Raw genomic sequence first — 20456 nt, 5'->3', positions numbered from 1 at the left:
AAAGCCCCCCCCCCTCTCATTTCTGTCTCTCATCTCTCTCAAACAACTAACCCTAGCCGTCCTTGAACCCCCACCGTCTTCGCCGTATTCCGCCGCCCGAAAATCGCGCTACAGCGGCGGACCACCTCCAAACTACCCCAAATTCATACCACATAACCTCCAGCATATCCTCTTCACTAATCCACCCTCAGTTTCCCCAAATTCCTCACCAAATCGCTCAAAACCTAGATCTAAAAAGCACAGAAACCCTAGTCCAACCTCTTTCCGATTTTTTCTGTTTTTCGTTTGCGTTACAAGACTCGACTTGGATTGAAACCTATGTTAGTTGGTTGTTCTCAGCAAGAACGATTGACTAACATTATTTTCGATCTATCTCGAAGCTTCTCGAATTTGTAGGGCTCCTCTTAGGCCAGCTAGGTATACTTTCGTTCTTTCTCCCTCTTTTCTTTCTATTTTTCTCTGATTGTCCATGTGTTTGACCGTGTGTTTAGATTAATTAGCGTGTTGAATTCACTATTAGGTTAATTCTGAAAATTGTTCGGACATGCTGAACTGTGTGATTAAAGAAAATTAGTTTAATTATCTGTAAGTTAGTTTAATTACATATCTTGTTTAATTGCATCAAATTTGGATTAATTAGGATTAATTATTAGGTTTTATTACATTATTATTCTTGTTCTGCATTTTATTACTGTTTTTCTGCTATTGTTGCTGTTTTGAATTCAATTTTTGTTTGTAGGTTTAATTAGATAAAACGTCTTGTTCAATTATTGGTTTAGATCTTAAATTAGGATTGTTTTACCTAGGGTGCCTTAATTCAGTTGTTTGAATAGTTTAAAGAATGAAGATAGTAACAAAGTGTTCAGGGGTACAATTGAAAACAATTTAGGGAATTTAATGTTAGAATCACCTAGATGGTTCTATGAGATTCCATAAGGGGTTTGTAATCAGAAATTAGGTCAAATTGGTTAAAGTTGCAATAAGCAGAACTTAAAAGGATAAAATTGGGAGTTTAAAATGAGGAAAATATCAGAATGTTCTAGCATTGGACAGTTGTCCCCATTTTTAGCATGAAAATGCTGAAATTGGGCAGAAAAAGGACAAATAACTATTAAAAGATGATGTACTATCTGACATTTCAGAATTCTACGGTAGAATATTCCTTTTTATGCTATCTTTGTGCACTCTATAAAAGGAATAGGCCCTTACTCACTCACTCACAGATATCTATCAGCCTTTCACCCTAGGATTTATCTGAAAATATACAGAAAAGCTACTGCGTTTTTTCTTCTTTGGCATTTTTGGCAGAGAAGCAAAATCTAGTTCAAAAAAATCTGTAAGAAGTTCTGTTTTCTCTTCATTTCTGCTTCTTCTTGAAGATGACTTTGGGTTGAACTTTGAAACTTATTCTGGGATCATTCATTGTTGATGTACCTGCTTGATTTGCTGAATTCATTTCTGGTTTTCTGCCTTTTGTTTGGCGTTTACTATCTCTCATAGAAGGTATGCGAGATTACCTCCCTATAACCTTTTTGAACATGGAAAAAAAATAAGCATGTTAATAGTGTGTTTATGGTTTTATTTCATGTGTTCTTGATGCCTATAATACTGAAGCTGTCCATTTCCATTATGTCTGATATGTTTTGCATGATTCTAAGTTGAAATATATACTATGTTAGCTCATTAACTATGCTAATGTGCAATTTTATTCACTTATCTTAATGTGAAGTTGTTAAATCAAATACACTGATTTAGGCTCTTCTTGAATGCATTTGTTGATAAAAACTTAAAAATTAGAGTTGCCTCTGTTAACTTCTGTTCCTATGTCCTTTTAATGAATTTAGGATTTTTCCAGCTCTATAATGTTCATGGATTTGACTATCGATTGGTCAAATTTGTAAACCCAAAGCCAAAGATTGTTCCAAGAAGCTTATTAACAAGTTATAGTTTAGAGGTTACACATGTAGAAAACTATACATGTTTAGGACTGTAATGTAATTTCTGAGTTTGAAGGCCTTGTTTATTTATTGTAATTAAATGGGTTTTGAACTCACTTGTTGTAATTAATGTTAGAAAAATCAGTAGTAATTTTCATCACTGTTGTGATTGTAATAATGATCTGATGTTGAGGGAGTTAGGCTATGGGCTAGACATTAAAGCCCAGTCTTCTACCTTTGTGATTCTATTTAGGGCCAGACTTGTATATTGGCCCAATTGGGGACATGACCTAAACAAGTCTGGGCCCAGGTGGCTGGGCCTGATTATTAAGCCCAGTAACGTGGCCTCAATTATGAGTTTATTTTTTTGAAATTCATGTAATAGGGTGCTAGAAATTATATTAGTATATTTAACTCAGAAAATTTGAACGCATTAGTTCTCTGATCTTACTCCTGTGCGAACCAAGTTTGGGCTGGGACAATGTATGCCTGGTGATCTCTTTTCCTTGCTGAAATACGCTTGCCAGGTCCAGTCTTCTGAAAATCGCGAGTTTTGCAAATGGTCAGTTGGCCCATTTCCCATTTCCTTTCAAGCCTATAACAATTAACGCTAGATTACCCCAAAGTAGTTAAAATTCTTATATTCTCATACACTTCCATGAACTTTTACAACAATCAAACTAACTTAGGAAAATCTGAACATCGTAATTTGCTTTAGGCGCATACTAATAAACTATCGTGACTATGGGTACGGTTCCCGTGATATAGTTATGATACATAATTTTCCAAATTCAGGTGCACATTTCATGTGACCCGACCACAACTTTAAACAATAATAAAATGAACATGTTGTAAATTTTCTGGGAAGTGTACGCTGGCGTGACTTCTTTTCTGTTAGTCATACCCTAATTTAGAACGAGGTTCGAATCAGTTACAAAGCCGGATAGCCTTTTGGTTATCGGTACGGTGCCCCCATCGTCTTGAGTTGTACGCACGGGTAAGCCAGGTCTAGAACAATACATCCAGGTTTTAAACCTAGAAAATCATAGCCTCATATCGGATCCCTAGTAGGAACGCTTGTTTGCATTATGTGCATTTGACTTTGGGGACTCAATACAGGGGTTGGGTCCGTCTAGGACAGATGACCCAAAAATTAAAAGACCACCCTGATGCATCTTACGTGCTACTTGTACATTTATTTGCTTCGGTTTGCATGTTGACCGGTTTCTAGAATAGGGAAGAAAAGTCAAGAAAAAACAAAATTGAGATGAGAGAGAGAAAATCACCCGTTTCTGAAAAACTTGGTGTTCAAGTATCCCGAAACTCTGCCGAAATTTTGAAAAAAAAGGAGAAAAAAGTCATTTCGAAATAAGTCATATTTTTCAATTATGTCTAAACTGACCGAACTACGCGGGTTTGATTCTCATGGGATGTGATATACGTAGACAACCCTCATCAGGTTCAGCCCCGCTTTTGCAAAAAATAAGCAAAATATGAAATGTTGTCATTTTTGTCATAAATAAAGTTAGGTGATGCCGTTTTGTGCAAATAGCCAGAAATGTCCCGACAGGACGCCGGAAAGCCCTTTTTGCAAGAATAGCCACCAACGGTTCCTTTGTCAATTTTTAGCCACCTGGCAAACACAGTCCTAAAATCTTCCCTTCTGAAGTGCTGAAGGGTCGTATTTGCAAAAGTAGCCATGATTTGTTTTAATTTGATTTTTTTGCAGAAAATAACTTTTTGATCAATTGTATTTTCTTCTTTTTTAAAAAAAAACTCACATGTTTTAACCGAATCACCTTAATCTAAATGTGCAGAATGAGCACGGTTCAGAATATACCGGTGAAGGTTATGACTGAGATTCCATTGGCACTCCACATGTGGTGGGAAGATTTGGGAAAACAGGGGCGAGACATGTGGTGGTAAGATTCGGCTTGACTAACGCTCCAACCATATTTTGCACCCTGATGAACCAAGTCTTCTGAGAGTACATTGAGGAATTTGTGGTGGTCTACTTGGACGATATTGTGGTATATAGCAAAACACTGGAATAACACCTGGAGCATTTACGGAAGGTCCTAGCCCGATTGCGGGAGCATGAACTATATGTGAAGCTATCCAAGTGCTCCTTTGCTCAAAAACATATTGACTTCCTCGGACATGTCATCGAAGAAGGGCGGATCAAGATGGACCAACAGAAGATTCAGGTTATCACAGATTAGCCTCCGCCTAAGGATATCCATGCCTTGAGGGCGTTCCTTGGCCTATGCAACTTCTATCGGCAATTTGTGAAAAATTACTCCCTCATTGCAATGCCATTGACCGAACTTCTAAAGAAGGTCACATTTTGGGATTGGGGAACCAGGCGAGCGAAGGTCTTCAACGCATTAAAAGTGGCTATGTTTAATAGCCCCGTCTTGGCCCTCCTTGATTTGGCCAAGCCGTTCGAGGTAAAAACGGATGCCTCAAACTATGCCCTAGGTAGAGTCTTGCTACAAGAAGGGCATCCAGTGGCGTACGAGAGCCGAAAGTTGAAGGATGCAAAACGAAACTATGTCACCCACAAGAAAGAATTATTGGTTTTCATCTATTGCTTTCGCCTTTTGAGGCACTATATGTTGGGAACCACGTTCATGGTCAAGACAGACAATATAGTTGTTAGCCATTTCATGACCCAACCAAAGCTGAATGGTCGACATGCCAGGTGGCAAGAATTCCTAGCAAAATTTCACTTCAACCTGGAGTACCCAAGTGGGAAGAATAATCATGGTGCTGATACGCTCAGTTAGAGAGTTGATCTAGCATCGGTGTGCCTACTCACCACCCTAAGGGGAGCGAAGTAGCCACCACCATAAAAGATCAGATACATGATCTACTCACCAAGGATCCTTATGCACAATATTTGGTTGATTTGGTAAGACAAGTCAAGAATCGCCAGTTCTACATGGAAGATGGCTTCTGAAAGTGAAAGGGAACTAACTTTATGTCCCAAAAGGAGGAGACTTGCGAAGGAGTCTTCTGTCGGAATGCCATGATACTTTGTGGGTCGGCCATCTCGATGAAGAATGCACCATGGCATTACTTCGTCGTGCATATTATTAGCCTCGAATGGCTGATGATGTCGCTCAGTATGTGAAGACTTGTCTAGTATGTCAGGAGGACAAGTCGGACCGCTTGGCATAAGCGGGACTCTTCAAACCACTACCTATCCCAAAGAGACCTTGGGAAAGCGTTTCCCTGGATTTCATCATGGATTGCCCAAGGTCAGAGATCTCACAACTATCTTGGTTGTAGTGGATCAGTTTTCCAACTATGTTACATTTATAGCAGCCCCACAATATATATCAGCAGAAGATACAACTCGACTCTTTTTCTCTCATGTCTTCAAATATTGGGGCATGCCTAAAGACATCATTAATGATCGCGACTCACGCTTCACTAGCAATTTTTATACTCAACTCTTTAAGTGCCTCGGGTCAAAATTGAGTCACAGCTCAAGTTTTCATCCGCAATATGATGGACAAACTGAGTGGTTTATTTGCATGCTAGAGGAATATCTCTGCTACTTTTTAATTGAATCACAGAAGAATTGGGTGAGGCTTTTGGATGCTTCTCAACTGTGTTTGAATTCACAAAAGAGCTCTAGTACCAACAAAAACGCTTTTGAAATTGTTACCGGATAGCAACCGCTACTCCCATACACTGTGAACGCACCAAACATGTCAAAATCTCCTCGAGCTACTAGCTTCTCAAAAGAATGGAAGCAAAATTTGGAGATAATTTGGAGCTATTTTGTCAAAGCCCAAAAGCGGATGAAGAGGCATGCCGATCAAAATCGTCACTTTGTTGAATGCCAAGTAGGAGACAAAGTGATAGTCAAAATCCCAAAATGGTACTTGTTTTTGGGGGTCCATGACTCTCTCCTATTGCAAAAATAAATTGGACACTTATCCATTGAAAGACGCATTGGGAAAGTTGCATACCGGGTGGATACCCCAGCCTCATGGAAAATCCATCCCGTCTTCCATGTCAGCCTTTTGAAACCTTTTTGGGAAGACATGGAGGATCCTAAACGGAGCCAACTCACAATATCCAGTATTCGAGGCCCTAATTCAACCGGAAAAAGGCTTGCTGAAGCTATTCTCTATGATCGAGTGATTCACGCCTCAAGGAAAGATCACTAAGAGTTCTTGGTGAAATGGCAGGACTGTGATGTAGAGGGGAATACTTGGGAGAGGGTAACAAACGTCAAATCCTATAAGAGCCTAATTGATGATTATCTTGCAAGTAAGGCGTCGACGATGTCGCCAACTCAAGTGGGGGAGAACGTTATGGGCGGCTTTCCAGCCATTCCCTATGACCCCTTGGACACGCCTCATGGCTTCCTAGTAAGCCTCTCAATGCCTAGCGTCATGGACGGCCACGTGGTCTTGGTTGTGCTAAGTGACAAGCGCGTATGTGGCTATGTCGCCCCACCGATAGTCCTCGCCAGCGTGCACAGACAACGTTGCGCGTGCAGACAATGCCGTGCATGTAGACCGTGATGCCAATCGCCTGTGCCCAACCGTAGGCAGATTTCAACAGCGCCATGCGCGCAGACCCTGATGCCAAAGACAAGGTTGCTGCCAATGAACCTGTTTCTATCTTGTAGAAAATTAAGTCTTTTTCATTATAAATATAGAGTAGTTTTATTTCATGTACTTCCATTGTATCTCTCTAGCTTAGTTAGTTCAAGTCTTGTAACTTTGGTTTATTTCTTTAAGCATTATTAGGGGGATCAAGCAATCAAACAATCAAGCAAGCAAACAATTCTCAGTACTGGTGTCTCTCCCGTCGACACCAAGTAGCCTTTCTATAATAACTTTCACTAATGCAATCAAGCTTTCATTCTTAATTATTTTTTCTCAATTGCTCTTGACATTGGTTTTTCCGTACAGTACTAACAATCTCATCTAGCATACAAAGGGGACCTTAGCTGACGGATAGTAACTGCATTGACATCAGTTGTTTAGCCTTACGTCGCCATTCCAAGGAATCTCATGAAGGCGTCACGTAACAACTATTTTGACTACTTTTCTTTTCTCAGATTATAAAATAGCTCATTAGTGTCGATGTTACAACTAAAATACCTCAGAGAATTTACAACTTAAAGTTAAGTTTTGTTCAATCACAATATATAAGTTTTTTTCTTATATCATTACATAAATGTTCATCAAATAGTGATTTGGTTTAAATCGTACTTTTGCTGATATAACTTCTTCTTTTTTGTTTTGCTATGTAGCGTATAGAACTTAAGTTTATTACTTTATATGCAAGCTTGCAAACCACTGCATGGGCGGATCTAAGGTGTTGATTATGGGTTCGTGTGAATCCAATAGGAATGTGTTTATCGTGAAAATGGTAATAACAATTAAATTTGTTGATGGAACTCTAAAAATATGTGATATATTTTTATGCTAGTTTGTTAAGCAGTTGATGCTAGATATGTGAGACTTAAATGCAAAGTAAAGTAAAGGAGAGAGCTATAATCAAACTGATAGGCTAGTTATCCTGGGCCTCGGGCTTGTCGATTCTGGGCCTCAAGGTCGATCCCGAGGCTCGATTACGAGCTATCGAAGGCAGTTGCTATGTGACTAATAGTTGTAATAAAATTAATGGAGGCCCTTTATGGCCAATGACAGGCAATAAATGATGAATAAATATGAAGATAATAATTGAAGGCAATAATATCAAGAGAATATGTTAGAGAGCAAAATGAAATATTTCTTGTATATTTCGTGTAGAGAAATGAGAGCAACAACAGAGAGTTACAAAGTGGCAAGGATCCTCTTTATATAGGAGGGGAACCCCACCATAGTACAACAAACATTGATTACAAAGAAAAGAAGGGGGATGGGACACCTGGTTGATGTCATGATGCGGGTTCAGACTAGCCTTGGTCTAGCCTGACAGACTTTCTCACCTCTAATATAGCCGTTGATATAGACTACCCCGAGACCGAGCCTCAACAAAACTCGAGGGTGAAACTCGACCCCAGTCTCAAACCTTGGGAAGTGTGTTTGTGGGGCATCATAATGACGAGGAAATTGGTCCCTCCGATTTCACAGTGCATAGATAGTCTCCACGTTTCTTAGAGTGAAAGTGATAAGAAACGACTTTGACCATTTGCCCCCTCCGATATTCCAAAAGACGATGTACGCAGCCCTTGGAGGCTTCCACATTGATTATGGCAGTTAGATGCCTCTTGGCCTTCTTCAATGCGCACGCGGGGATCCTATAAATATTCCCCTCCTTGCTCTTCCCAACTTATTACATTTCCAAAACCCAAAGGAAAAGATTCTTTCTTTCTTTACCCTTGTTCTTCCTTAGGAACACGACTCCACTTTCTCTCCCGGAATTTTCTAGCAATGGCAAAAACTTCCGCCTCTGTTTCCCAGGAGAATATGTCCTCATCCTCTTCTCTTTTATCTCAAGGTGAAGTGACAATGCCTCCTAGTGCAGAGGAATGTGTTCCAGGATCTTTCACGATGGCTTCTGATTTCAAGGTCGAGAGGCCTTCTTCGAAGTCGGGGCACAGCGAGTCGTGACTCAGTATATTAGTTCGATAACAGACATCGGAAGAGTGAAAGCTGATTGTCGCTGGGGGGACGCGGTGCTTGTGGAGATCCCTTCTTGGGATGAGGATATTATGACACACAAAATAGGTTTCCTCAGTGTGTATACTTATCTGTTCACTCTAGGACCGGTGGGGCCATCTTCCCCTTCGATCGACCTTGCGATTCTCAACTTCTGCCGACGATGCCAAGTGACTCTTAGCCAGATCCATCCTTCATTCTAGCGTGTTGTTTACATGATCAGGTACTACGTGAACATGATCGGGGAGCTGCTCTTCACCCTTGATCATCTGATCAGGATGTACAACCCCCGTCTCTTCTGTGGGGGGATAATCAAACTCTGTGGCTGAGCCCCGATGGCCCTCTTAACCTGCATCGAGGAGCCCGGGAATGGTGGATGGATGAGCCGTTTTGTCTGAGTAAGGACTTCTAACCTGATCCCGGCGGAAAAGATGTTGTTTCCCAAGAGGTAGAATGTGGAATGTAAGTGGACACATTATCTAGCATTCCCTCGTTTCTCTTTGAATATGTTCTTCCATGCACTTAACTTTTCTTGCCAACGTAGCCACAACGATTTACCCTGGTGCGATTTTGGACCTCCTGGGCTGGGGTGGTCACCTGAACTCGATTTGCCCGTATGCTGAGCGAGTGTGGCGTGATTTATCCCGGGCCCGGTGGGAAGCTAAGGATCATGGTGAGCCTCTACCCTTGCTATAGTCATCCTTTTCGACTTAAATCGCTACTGGAAGCGCTCTCGTTCCCTGTGCTTACCTCTTGTATTTATGTAGGTCTGGGGGAAGTCCCCTTGATGAAGGGAGCATTACCCGACGGGGAAGGTGATTTGGCACCCAATGAAGGGAAGAAAAGGGATCCGTCGAACGGGCCTTCTGAATCTAAGAAGATTAAGGTGGAAGAATATAAGGCTGACCCGTCAACTCTGACCCTGGAAACGGTGGAAAACCCTCGAGTTGAGGGTGAGGGGGAGAACAACTTCTCGACAGTGCCCGAATGAGGGATAAACCTGGTCGATCCTGGGGTCGTAAAGGTGGTGGCTTTCGAGTCGGAGACTGATATCGTTGCGGTCCCACTTCGTGGTGGAGAGACAACCGAGGGAGTATCGGGTTATGCCCTCGAGCTGGTCGGTGATCAGAGTTCCCCTCGGTCTAAGGTGCCTTCGTTAGGTGGTTCAGAGGGGCCTAGTTTAGGGACTCCGAATGGACAAGGGATGGTCTTGGCTGACCTTGCCAGTGTCGTGGTTGTGATTGATTCTCCTCAGGGAACGACCCTACCTTTTAAAGAAGTGCAAGATGCCCCATGAGAAGAATCTCCCGATGTGGGGATGCCTGTCAAAGGCGGGGATGTGCTCGAAATGCTCCCAACCGTTTCTGAGGGAGTTCCTAAGATCAATGTTTCCTTTATTTTTGGCGAAATGAGTAGGCTCTGCGAGAAAGTAATCTTTGCTAACCCTGCCTATCGCTCAGGCCTCAGGTGCCTTGACCTTCGTCTCTCTAACTTGTCTTTTTTCGTGTCTTCAGGCCAAGGTCTTTACAATCAGACTTTCACCTGGTTCAGGTCGAGGCGACCCGTCTCGAGCATGAGAAGGCTCTCCTTACTGAGCAGGTTATCTAGTCCCCGTTTTGCCTTTATCTGAATGTTTTGCCAGATCCCGATGCTTTAACATATTGGATCTGATTTGTGTAGTTTGAGAAAGAAGGAGCCCTGCTGAGAGAGGAGCTTCGGGCCATAGACTCTGAAGTCTCCGAACTCAAACGGCGTGAGAGAGGGATAACTTCTAAGAGGGATGCCCTCCAGGAGAATGTGATCTTAGCTGGGTGTCAGCTTAGTGAGGCGAGGGAGGGTAGTAGCAGGTACAAAGGTCTCTATTTAGAGCTGGTGGCTACATTATCCAGGATCAGGACTGAAGCCGAGACGCTTATATCTTTGCATGGAGAAGATTCTATTGCGATAAGTGCTCAAGCCGGAGGGGCACCCGAGGGGGCCGAACCGTGGTTGACTCAAGCAGTGGAGCATGCTCGATCAGGATCTCTGGGGAAGACTTTTGGGGACATATATGTTGGAGATATCATTTTGCTTGCCAAGTTCGAGAAAGTGGAGACCCTGGTGAAGGGAGATTCTGCCTTGCTTGCTTTCGGTAGTGCGCCGAGCAATGGCTCAGGAGGTGATAAAAAAGAAGGTGGAGCCCCTAGAGGGGAAGAGGCCGTCGAATAGGATCCGCAAAAGGACCCGTAATTGTCAGAGTGCAACCTTTATCGAAGATGTAGGCTCGATGACGGATTAGGATTCTATTCGGTTTTCTCTTTGTAAGGGTTATTTTAAGACTTGTAAACATCCCCCTGGAGATTATAAGAAGGCTTTTTATTTCCTATTCCTTCCTTCATTTTTGCTTTTCGGAAATATTATATGATGTTCTTTGACTTTCTACCCAAGATCCCGATCTTCGGGTTAGACCCTCGGGCTTCGCTATCGTCGAGACTGGTGACAATGATTCATACACACTGGGTCGGTTCCCCCTTCGTAGAGTAAGCTGGCATTTGAGCTCTTGTGCTTTTGCTTTCAAGCGTTTTTATTAGATTAAGTTCAGTGTCCGAGTTGGATCTCGACTTGAGTTCATATTACCCTCAAATTTTTAGAATTTCGAGCTGGACTTCGGGCCCTTACGTGTGGGGTTGGAGCGACTTTTTATGTGGGTGTCCTTGGGGCTCATTAGGCTGGTGATAATGGCTCTTATGCCTTGGGGTCGAAGCGACCTTTTATGTGTATGGCCCTGGGGCTCATTAGGCTGGCGACAATGGCTCTTACGCCTTGGGCCGATGCGGCCTTTTAGTGTGGGCTAGCGATAATGGCTCTTACACTTTTGCCCATTAGGCATATTTGGTTAACTGTTTTGGGTCCAGTCTCCGAATTGGGTTACGACTCGAGCTCATTTTGACCCTCAAGTTTTCAGATTTCAGGCTGGCGATAGTGGCTCTTACGCTTTTGGTCGATGCGACCTTTTATGTGTGTGGCCCTGAGGCTCATTATGCTGGCGACAATGGCTCTTACGCGCTTGGTCGATGCGGCCATTTATGTGGGCTTTATTTTTCCCTCGATAAGGATAAATAGTGTTTGCCTGACTCCTCGATGGCTTAATAAAAAACCTCGATTGTGAGTCATTATATGGTGATGATCGAGCACCTCAGGAGGTTTTGGCTCGGAGGCTGAGTATCTCGAAGCTGATGTTTGGGAGCTGACATGGTCGAAGCTCTTTTGCTTGTATCGAGGGTAGCCTATTTAACCGGTTCTTTCCGAAGTAGATTCGGAGTAATTGAAGGCCTTTGATTTTGTAGCGACAATCAGGTGTTCCCGAGTCATGTTAGTTCGGTTGGTACAGTCGTGTGACCGAAGTCACTTGTGTTCAGCTGGAGCCTTTGAGTCCCGAGTGAGATAGTTTCGGCATCTATATCGAGGGTATGCCTTTTTAAGGGTCTTACAAGTTCGATATATAGCCAAAACTTTGAGATCGGGTTTATGTCTTTAGTAAGGTCTTACAAGTTTTTCATGCCTTTGAGGTCTTACAGTTTTGGATACTTGGTATAAGTATTGTTCATGCAAGGCTTGAGGTCTTACAGATATTGTCACTTAGTACAAGTGTGATTCATGCCTTGCTTGAGGACTTACAGATATAGTTGATGCCTTATGTAGGTCTTATGATATCGAGTCTGCCTGCTCGGGGTCTTATAGCCTCTAGTTTTGACAAGTCGATGGAGGTGGCGCTTGACGGTAGTCCCCGAGTCATCGAGGGTTTCTTGACTCGGGAGCCATTATTTGCAAACTTTGTATTACCTCGTCGAGGGCTTACGATTTTGGAGATCCCGACCCTGAGGTCGTGTGTTTTTTGAGATTTTGATGCCAGTCCCCGAGTATTCGGGGTACTTTCGGCATTGGAGATGTTTCACGATTTTCACGTTGCCTTATTTGAGGGCTTATGATTTTGGAGTCCCGACCCGGAGGTCATTCAGGTGTTGAATTGATGACGCCAGTCTCCGAGTGTTCGGGACATTTTGACAGAGGAATCCTCTTTGTTGAAACTTCGAGTTTCTTTTGAAGCATAAAGTGCTTTGATGAAAAGTGTTCTTTGATTACCTGGTACAAATACACATGTTTTTGTTTTTAAAAGCTTGGTTGCTATATATGGGCACAATTCGTTCGACCATTTGGCTCGGTACATTACTTTCCCTATCGAGGTCCAATTTGGGGTGCCTTGGCTTTCCCGAGTAGATGACCTTCCGGGGGGCCCCCAGTATTTGAAGTGGATTGTAAAAGAAAGCTTGAATATTTGTTGGGTCTCCTTTAGGTGCTGCATGGCCGTTGTCTCATTAAAAACCTTGCTGGTAAAACCCTTCTAGGGACAAAATCCGGTTGAAGGAAAAGAGTGCAACGAGTGCTCGAGGATGTTCTCGGAATTTTCCAATGGATGCCCTAGCAATAATATTGTTTTAGCATTGATATGTTCCAGTTTCTTGTAAGTTGTTCGTCCTCCATGGTGTCGAGCTTATAAGACCCTTTACCGACTACTCCGAGGATGCGGTATGGTCCTTTCCAATTTTGGCATAGCTTTCCTTCATTAGGGTTTCGGGTGTTAAGGGTGACTTTCCTTAGAACCAAGTCCCCGACTCCGAAATGTTGGAGGTTCGTTCTCCTATTATAATATCTTTTGATCCTTTGCTTTTGGGCGACCATTCGGACCAGCGAGGCTTCTCATCTTTTATCTAGTAATTCGAGGGCCATTGTCATGGATTTGTTGTTCGAGCTCTCAGTGGTGTGTTGGAATCTGGAGCTCGTCTCCCCGACCTCCACTGGTATCAAAGCCTCGACGTCGTACACTAGAGAGAACGGTGTTTCCCCTGTGCTCGATTTTGAAGTTGTTCGGTATGCCCACAGCACTTGTGGCAATATTTATCTCCACTTTCCCTTGGCTCTTTCCAGTTTCTTTTTTAAGTTTTGGATGGTGATTTTATTTGTGGACTCGGCCTGGCTGTTCACACACGGGTGGTAGGGTGTCGATAGGATTCTCTTGATTTTGTGATACTCAAGGAATTGTGTTACCTTTCTCCCGATGAATTGTTTCCCGTTATCACATGTTATCTCGGAAGGAATCCCGAATCGGCACATGATGTGGTCCCAGATGAAGCTGATGACTTCTTTTCTCTTATCTTTTCGAAGGCCTGCGCTTCCACCCATTTGGAGAAATAGTTAGTCATAAACAAAATAAATCTAGCCTTACCTGGTGCCGTTGGCAAGGGTCCGACGATGTCCATCCCCCACTTCATGAACGACCATGGTGATAAGACCGAAAGCAGCTGCTTACTGGGTTGGTTAATCATCGGGGCAAATCTCTGGCATTTTTTGCACTTACGGACGAATTCTTTGGTGTCCTTTTCCATGTTGTCCCAATAATAGCATGCTCTGATTACCTTTCGAACTAAGGCATCAGCACCAGAATGATTTCCGCAGACGCCCTCGTGAATTTCTCAGAGTACATAATTTGTATCCCCTGGCCCCAGACATACTGCTAGGGGGCCGTCGAAAGTTCTTCTGTACAAAGTCTTATTTTCATCGAGCGAGAATCGGGCTGCTTTGGTTCGCACGACCCTAAATTCCTTTGGATTCTCAGGCAATTTTCCATCTTTCAAATAATCAATACATTTATTTCTCCAGTCCCATGTTAGGCTGGTGGAATTAACCTCCGCATGGCCTTCCTCGATTACTGATTTAGATAGCTGAACGACAGCCCTAGGGAGTGAGTCATCTTCTTTAACAGATGATCCCAGGTTTGCGAGGGCATCGGCCTCGCTATTCTGCTCTCGAGGTACATGGACTAAAGTCCATTCTTTGAAGCGACATAATGCGACTTGGAGTTTGTCCAAATATCTCTGTATCCTGTCTTCTCGGACCTCGTAACTCCCATTCACCTGGCTCACTACCAGGAGTGAATCGCATTTTGCTTCGATGGTCTCAGCTCCCAAGCTTTTGGCCAGTTCTAAACCTGCAATCATAGTCTCGTACTCGGCCTCATTGTTAGTCAATTTTGCAGTTTTTATGGATTGCCTGATTGCGCCGCCCGTGGGTGGCTTTAGGACTATACCTAGTACCGAATCTCTCACATTTGTGGCGCTGTCAGTGAACAAGGTCCATACCCCGAAAGACGTGCCCGATTTTAGTAAAAATTCCTTTTCTACCTCGAGCACGAGGAAGGGCGAGAAATCGGCCACGAAGTTTGCCAGGATCTGGGACTTGATGGTTGTTCGAGGTTGATACCCGATGCCATACCCCCCGAGTTCGATAAACCATTTGGCCAATCGACCCGATAGTGCAGGTTGTGCAATATGCTCCGGAGGGGGTATGTCGTTAGAACACAAATATGATGGCATTGAAAATAGGGTTTCAATTTTCGTGATGCATTTATTAAATCAAGAGCCAATTTTTCGAGGTGTGGGTACCTAGTTTCAGCATCCCCTAGGGTTCGGCTTACGTAATAAACACGGAATTGCGCACCTTGCTCTTCTCGAACTAGCACAACGCTTACCGCTATCTCGGATACGTCCAAGTATAGATATAGTGTTTCATCCTCTTTTGGCGTGTGGAATAGAGGTGGGCTAGTCAGATATCGCTTTAGCTCTTCTAAGGCGCGTTGGCATTCTGGAGTCCATTCGAAGTTGTTCTTTATTTTGAGTAAGGAGAAGAAATGATGGCTCCTGTCGGATGACCTGGATATGTATCTACCCAGAGCCGTTATCCGACCTGTTAGCCGTTGCACGGCCTTTACATTATTTACCACCGTGATTTCTTCGATGGCCTTGATTTTATCGAGGTTAATCTCGATCCCACTGTTTGATACCATAAAGCCTAAGAATTTGCCCGACCCCACCCCGAAGGCACACTTCTTGGGGTTGAGCTTCGTGTTGTAATTTCTGAGGATGTCGAATGTTTCCTGCAAATGAGTAAAATGGTCCTCTCCGCGCAGGGACTTAACTAGCATGTCGTCAATATAAACTTCCATGGATTTGCCTATTTGACTCTCAAACATTTTTAACTAGACGCTAGTATGTGGCCCCTGCATTTTTTAGTCCGAAAGGCATTACATTGTAACAGTAGGTACCATACTTTGTGATGAACGAGGTCTTCTCCTTGTCTTCGGGGTTCATCTGAATTTGATTGTACCCCGAACAAGCATCGAGAAAGGTGAGGGTCTCGTGGCCGGATGTGACATCGATCAGACAATCGATGTTAGGCAATAGGAACGAATCCTTGGGACACGCCTTATTTAAGTCTTTATAGTCTACGCACATTCTTAGCTTATTCCCCTTTTTGGGTACCACTACTACATTGGCCAGCCACTCGGGCTACTTCACTTTTCTAATGGATCCTATTTTAAGGAGTTTTGTTACCTCATCCTTGATGAATGCGTGTTTTATCTCAGACTGAGGTCTTCTTTTTTGCTTCATCGGTTTGAACCTGGGGTTGACACTCAGTCGGTGGAAGGTTATTTTCGGCGGGATACCTATCATATCTAAGTGGGACCATGCAAAACAGTCGATATTATCGATAAGAAATTGAATGAATGTTTTCCTGAGTTCGGGGGTTAATCACGTCCCTATGTATATCTTACGATCGGGGAGGTGTTCGATCAAAACAACTTGCTTCAGATCGTCGATTTCGTTGCATCCGACTCTTCGGGGGAAACTAAAGTTCGAGGAGCAAGGAAATCTTCTTCGTCATCCTTGGGGGTCTGTATGCTCCCAGACATGTCCGAGGTCGGAAGTGGGGGGTCGACTCCTCCTTGTAAACCGCAAACATTTCTTTCGCTACATGCTGTTCTCCATATATGGTCGTTATACCATCCTTTGCCAAAAATTTAATCATCTAGTGCAGGGTCGACGGTGCTGCCCTCATGCTGTGTATCCACGGCCTGCCAAGCAATGCATTATACCTTATGTCGCCATTGATGACTTGAAACTTTGTGTTCTGAACCGTATCGGATGTGCCGATTGGGAGGGTGATTTCTCCTTTTGTTACTTTGCTGGTCATGTTGAAGCCGTGGAGGACCCGGGAGGCGGGTACGATCTGGTCGAGAAACCCAAGCTGTTCTACTACCTCTGACCTGATTACGTTGGCCGAGCTGCCTGGATCCACGAGCACAGGTTTAACTCGGCCCTTCTATTGCAGCATATATTTTTGTCCGCTTGATCACGGGCCCTTGGGGAATGTCGATCCCTCCGATAATCATATGAACGACATGCTGAGGGATCTCTTTTTGTGCCCAGGCTGGGACAGCCACACCATTTTTTCCCCGGCTCTCCAGGTAGTTGTTTTCACCTCTATCTGATGAGTTAGGCATTTCAACCTGAAATTTGAAGATCTTGGACAAGAACAAGTGTGAAACATAACTTGTGTTACGTGACAAAACCAGCAAGAAAATAATCACTATTATTTTTAGCCCCACGGTGGGCGCCAAACTGTTTACCGTGAAAATGATAATAACAATTAAATTTGTTGATGGAACTCTAAAAAATACGTAATTTATTTTTATGATAGTTTGTTAAGCAGTTAATGCTAGATACATGAGACTTAAAGGCAAAGTAAAGTTAAGGAGAGAGCTATAATCAAACCGATAGGCTAGTTATCCTGGGCCTTGGTCTTGTCAATTCTGGGCCTCAAGGTTGATCCCGAGGCTCGATTACGAGCTATCAAAGGCAGTTGCTATGTGACTAACAGTTATAATAAAATTAACGGAGGCTCTTTATGGTCAATGACAAGCTATAAATGATGAACAAATATGAAGATAATAAATGAAAGCAATAATATCAAGAGAATATGTTAGAGAGCAAAATGGAATGTTTCTTGTATATTTCGTGTAGAGCAATGAGAGCAACAACAGAAAGTTACAAAGTGGCAAGGATCCTCTTTATATAAGAGGGGAACCCCATCATAGTACAACAAACATTGATTACAAAGAAAAGAAGGGGGATGGGACACCTGGCTGATGTCATGATGCGGGTTCAAACTAACATTGGTCTAGCCTGACAGACTTTCTCCCCTCTAATATAGTCGTTGATATAGACTACCCCGAGGCCGAGCCTCGACAGCCCTCGAGGGTGAAACTCAACCCCAGTCTCGAACCTTGGGAAGTGTGTTCACGGGGCATCATAATAACGAGGAAAATGGTCCCTCCGATTTCACCGTGCACAGAATGGCAGGCGGTGCGGGGCGGGTTCTGTCTGAACCCGCGCAATTTAAACCCGCCCCGCCCCACCCTGCAAATTTTTTTAATAAAAATTCTATCTTTTTCAGAAAGCTAGACTTAAATCTAATTTTTTTTTAACAAAATAATTAATTATATCCAAATTGTTCTCTCTCTCTTTCATATACTTAGCTTTTTTGAAGTAGCCTTTTTGCTTGTCATTGCTTTTCAGTGCACAAAAATAATAGGAGTGACACCATGGCCGATTTCAGCAGTTGAGAAATGCAAAAATTCTCTATGTAACAAAGAAAATCCCTTGTTGGGGCACATACAGAGCTGGAAAATTAATATAAAAATATAAAATTGTGACAACACTTAAAAAGGAAATTAAAGAGAAAGCAAAAAATAAAAATAAAAAACAGTTAAAGAACAAAGTCCTAGTTTTTGTTTCAAAATACTCGGAGAAATACTTGATTTGTCAAAATAGACTAGAAACTGTTGAAGCTAATGAATTACTAGGGGCATTTGCATTTATACCCGCTTTTTGTGTCACGTTTTAACTTATGTCCGCTTTGTAAAAAAAATTGCAAACGTACCCGTTTTTTCGCATAACTTCAGCATACAAGGCTGAAGTAGCAAAGACAATCACGCAAAACTTCAACATTCTAGTAGTCAGGCCTGAAGTTCAGCTCTAGAGCTGAAATTTTTGTTTTGTAACTGTCGAACTTCGGCTCTAGAGCTGAAGTTTTGTTTGTAACTGGCGAACTTCAACTCTAGAGCTGAAGTTTTTATTTGTAAGCTTCAGCTCTAGAGCTGAAGTTTTTGTTTGTAACTGGCGAACTTCAGCTCTAAAGTTGAAGTTTTTGTTTGTAAGCTTCAGCTCTAGAGCTGAAGTTTTATTTTGTAACTGTCGAACTTCAGCTCTAGAGCTAAAGTTTTTGTTTGTAACTGGCGAGAGCTGAAGTGTTTAAAACCCTTGAGTATGTACTGCTAAAGTTTCTATTTTTGGGGGAGGAACTCATACCTTCTGCAGGGATATATACATGACCAGTACTGCAGAAAAATCATTGATTAACTTCATCCACCTGATCTTTCTGCATGCGAGAGTTTGCGATCTGATGACTTTAAATAGCATTAAGTAGTACTATTTTAGTTGTTGGGGATATTATAGCTCCATAAATGTCAAAAAGACTAGATTCTTTTGAGCTGCAACACTTTAAATTGGGATTCCGGTAACACAATTGACTTTTCTTTTGACAAACATTGAAGAAGCATATTGAAAATAAAGATTTCGAACCGTCTCGGTCTATAAAATATTCATTTCACAAAAAGGTTTTCTTACGTTACAATTATTTTAATTATGCATAGTAAGATGGCTTCTGAGGAATTGAGTGAAGCCACAGAAGGAGAGATATTGCTACATCAATGTTAAGTCCGGAGAGGTATGGAGATCACTGGGAGAAGGAGGAGGAGAAAGGGGACTGAAATTTTTTAAAAAGTGGGTACAAGTTAAAAGTTTTTTAAAAAGTGGGTACAAGTTAAAAGTTTTTAAAAAAAATAGGTATAGGTTAAATAGGAGCGACGAAATAGGGCGCCCGTGCAATTCTTACGAATTACTACTAACATTTACCTGGAAGTCTTTCCAGCCAAGAAATCAAGGTGGATGACCAAGCAATTTACCCAGAATTTCCCCAAAACCTTAGGTTTTTGTTAGTTCAAAAAATTAAATCTCCACCCGCGACCCGCGTCGCGTTTTTTATTTATTTAAAAATGAACCCGCCCCGCCCCGCCCATAACCGCAAACTCTCAAACTCGCCTCACCCCACTAACATTCAAACCCGCCCCGCCCTGCACTCGCACCGCCCCATTGCCATCCTTAGAATCCAACAATATGTATATTAAAAAATTCATTAAATATTTATAAATATGTGACTAGGAACCTGATTATTATTATTATATAAATCAAATTAAAGGCGCTATAGAAACTCATACACTTCAAATTCTTCATTCGTCTCTGCACATCAGTGCATGCAAGATGTAACAACCAGGGACAGAGGGAGAGTAGAAACTACAGATTCAGTCGAACCCAGTAGCTTTGGTCCAAACTATATATTTGCCTTAAAAATTTATTGAATATGTATAAATTATTAATTTAGAATCTAACAATTTAAAAATGTAAAATCCCGAACCCATAAATTTCAAGTCCCGAACTACGCGACAACAAGATTCAAGATCTAATAATGCATTTCTTGCAAGACATGACAATACTGTACAAATCACCAGCTGGGACATTTATGTATTACTACTGCTACAGTTAATTAAAGTATTAATTAATGAGATTGGTGGGCAGTTGTTATTTCCACGTTTTCCTAACTCTTTTGACACAAATAATATTGTCTTGGTCCTCCTCCTGTCTCTGCTTAGACAAAATTAAGAGCCCGTTTGGCCATAGAGTTTTTTTCACTTTTTTTTTTATTTTTTTTTAATTTTTTTTGAAATCAGTATTTGATCATAAATTTTTCAATTTTCACTTAAAGATGAATTTTAAAGGATTTCAAAAATTTAAAAAACTCCAAAAGTTATTTTTCAAATTTTTTATTTAAATTACACAAAAATTAAAAAACAACTCTAATTTTCAAATATCATTTTTACTTAATTTTTATT

The sequence above is a fragment of the Nicotiana sylvestris genome, chromosome 2 (assembly GCF_000393655.2).
Source record: "Nicotiana sylvestris chromosome 2, ASM39365v2, whole genome shotgun sequence".
Lineage (NCBI taxonomy): Eukaryota > Viridiplantae > Streptophyta > Magnoliopsida > Solanales > Solanaceae > Nicotiana > Nicotiana sylvestris.
This window is presented reverse-complemented; position numbering follows the sequence as displayed.